Source organism: Papaver somniferum, chromosome 7, assembly GCF_003573695.1.
Source record: "Papaver somniferum cultivar HN1 chromosome 7, ASM357369v1, whole genome shotgun sequence".
In the NCBI taxonomy this organism is placed as follows: domain Eukaryota; kingdom Viridiplantae; phylum Streptophyta; class Magnoliopsida; order Ranunculales; family Papaveraceae; genus Papaver; species Papaver somniferum.
Window position 1 is genome coordinate 210,518,413 of NC_039364.1, and position 3,448 is coordinate 210,521,860.

The following is a 3,448-nucleotide window of genomic DNA, read 5'->3' on the forward strand; positions in this document are numbered from 1 at the left end:
TACGTTAGGGAATGAAACAGTTCAAGTCAAATATCACTAACCTCAAGTGGAAGGATGATGTTGTCGTTGTAGTTCCTTACTTCTTCACTTCTTCAAGTCTTCGCAATACTTGTAATGTCTCATGTCCTAATACTTTCAAGCTAACCTATACGAAGTTGACTCTAGTACATAATCAAGCGACTCTTAAAATGAGTTTTGTCTCACTAAAATATGACAACCAAACTTGACATACCAATGTTTGGTGGGTTCAACCGAGCTGTGCTCTAACAATCTCCCCCTTTGTCAATTTTAGAGATAAAACTCTTACATCATATGGATAAACAAATTACAAGAATTCATTACACATACGCTTGATTCCCGAATTCAACAACACAATAACCTGTTGTTGATGGTGGTTTTTAGCTTAGGGTTAAAATCGTAAAACCTTGCATCTGACGTCACTCTGTAAGAAAACGGTGCTGTGAGTGCTAACCTCTCCACCAACATATTTATTGAGCCATTCGATATATTTACATGAAATTTATCCTGACTGGCGAATGTAGCAACCATCCCAAACACTCTGTAAATTTCGGCACCTCGCCAATACAAGACTCACTGAGTACTTTCATGTGCTATGGTCCCCGGCAGAACCCCTAATATCGGTATGGCATGACGGATTTATGTTCACTCGCAGCGGAGTAGCATGCACCTCCAAGTACCAAAGTTAAGGCCATCGCACGAAATGCTCAGACGGAAAGCACACTGCATTCTGTAGATAAGGATTTTTGTGGCAACATACAAAATCCAGCCAATTATTGTGATAACTCACAAAAAGCTCATAAACCCGACTAATTTGCAAAATTAGGGTTTCGCACCCCGCGCAGTACACTAGACCCCGTTGGTCGAAAAACTATGCTTAGCCAAACTAGGTGATTAAATCCGCCATAGCGCACTGGAAGTGTGGCCACGCCCTAGCTTGCCGGCCCCACTTCCCATCGACCAATCAGGTCGCTCTAAAACCGCCACACTCATACAGAAGTGTAGCCACGCCCATGCCTGGCCGGCCCTCTTACATTAACCAATCAGGTTACTTTAAACTCGTCACAGTGTTGAAAGAAGAAAACCGCGCCAGATGGACGCAAAGCCAATTGGTTTCCCAAAAACGCACCAGCACGCCAAAGCAACATGCCAAACACACATACCATGCACACATGCCAGATGCACATGGCAAACGCGCCAAACATGGCCACTCACCCCATACGACGTGCCATATAGGCTAATTAGGATTTCCACACCAACGTGCCAAAATTTCAGTGGCTATGGCTACGCGCACAACCGCCCCGAAGGCATGCATGAGACATGCCATCCATACCGCGATGCCGCTAGCGCAAGTTAAAGGCGCCACTGCCAATTAAAGGTAGCCATGATCGACGACTACCTTTCCTCCTGAGATGCAATCTCAGCCATCCAAGTTCGCCACCAAACTAACAGTCTTGTGGCAACTTTTTGAGCGACCATGCCGCCAAACCCTAATCTTTGGCCGCGGCATCAAACCCTAAATTGGCCATGACGCCTAATTTCGGCCACACTGCCAAAGCCTAAAGTGGCCACGACGCCAAGCCCTAACCTTGGCCATGCCGCCAAGACTTAGCCTTGGCCATGCCGCCAAGCACTAGTCTTGGCCACAGCGCCAAGACCTAACCTTGTCCATGCCGCCAAGACCTAGCCTTGGCCACGGCGCCAAGCCCTACCCTTGTCCAGGACGCCAATCCCTAACCTTGGACATGCCGCCGAGCCCTAGCCTTGGCAAAGACGCCAAGCCCTAACCTTGGCCATGACGCTAAGACCTAGCCTTGGCCATGACGCCAAGCCCTAACTTTAGTCACGGAGCCGAATCTTAAACTTTGGCCATGCTACAGCGCCGCGGCCACTGGCATGCCACCATGCCACACCTAGTGGAACGCCACCATGCCACAGCTACTGGCATGCCGCTATGCCACGGACACTAGCATGCCGCCATACCACATCTACTGGCATGCCGCTATGCCACTGCTACTAGAATGTCGCTATGCTATGGCCACTGGCATGCCACCATGCCACAACTACTAACATGCCATTATGTCATGGCTCCACCAGGCGCTACTATGCCAATGGCGCCACTTCGATATACAACAAAATGCGGCCATAATCAATGGCCACTCTTCCTCAAGAGATGTAATCTCAGCCATCGAAATTCGCCACTGAGCCGTTCAGCTCGTGACAAGTTTTGTGCGACTAGCCAAAACGAGTCTAGCATCACATATGTTATTTACCTACGACAAGCCTCTCAATTTTAAACTTGCCACACGTAGCAAAGTGCTACATGTTTTCCACGAAAAAATTCGAGACATCAAAGCATGTCACAAACTGGGGGATACTCATCAGGGTATTGGTCTGGCGGTTTACAACGTGCGGCGTGCAATACGCCCGTTACAGAAAGTGTCATAAAGCAGGGCGGTTAGTAATGGCAAGAAGTAATGGTGTAAAACGTATCCTTCATTATGGTAACATAAATTCCAGGCGTTACCCGTTACTCCCTTCTTCCACCACTCAATCGTTTCCACTTCCTACGAGACCTGGGTACGTTTTATTGCGACTTGTATAAATAGGTCTCACCTATTTTCCACCGAACAACAAGTTTTAGCCAGGAGAACAATAAAACATCCAAAAATCACCTGGTAGATTTTCATTCAGCTAGCCAGTTGAACTTTCTGATACAAGTCACAAAACACCCACACTTCCAGAATCAACTATTCTGGTCTCAACACTTTCTTCGCTTCCCTCCCTAAGACCAGCCCTTCTCCTTCACTTTATGACCGAAGCAAGCTTGGAACGGCCATTTCTTGGTTTAGGCCAGGATTGTACAGATTGATCTCTCGAATCAAAATTACTCCCGTGCAGTACATTGTTTAGGGTTTAGACTCGTTTCTCATCCACACACACGAAATTACCGAAAACAGCAGAAACCGTTTTCACCCACAAATAATTGGCGACCACGGTGGGAGATTAATCTCTCGGTTACAATATCAATTTCCAATTCCCAATTTTATCTTTAACCCGATCTCAAGATGGTAGAACTCAGGTATGGATCAGCAATAAACCCTAAGAACACTAGCGCTGAAATCATCCCTGGTACTAACGCTCCTTCCAGTGGCACTAATACGCCACCTACCAATACCAGCGGCGCGGAAAATGTTCTTTCAGGTGTTACACCGCCGATCACCAGATCCAGAGACGTTTCCGCCACTCCCAACGTTTCTTCAAGTGTGACAGCTCCAACCGTCACCAGAGCCGCTGCTACTCCACCATCAGGACGAGATACTGGAGGAACCAGAAGAAGCCGACCTCCTCTTACCACTGTTGATTTGATGGAAAGACAAAAGGTTCTCGTGAGGCTCAGACAGACATGGTTAAAACTCAGAAAGAATAC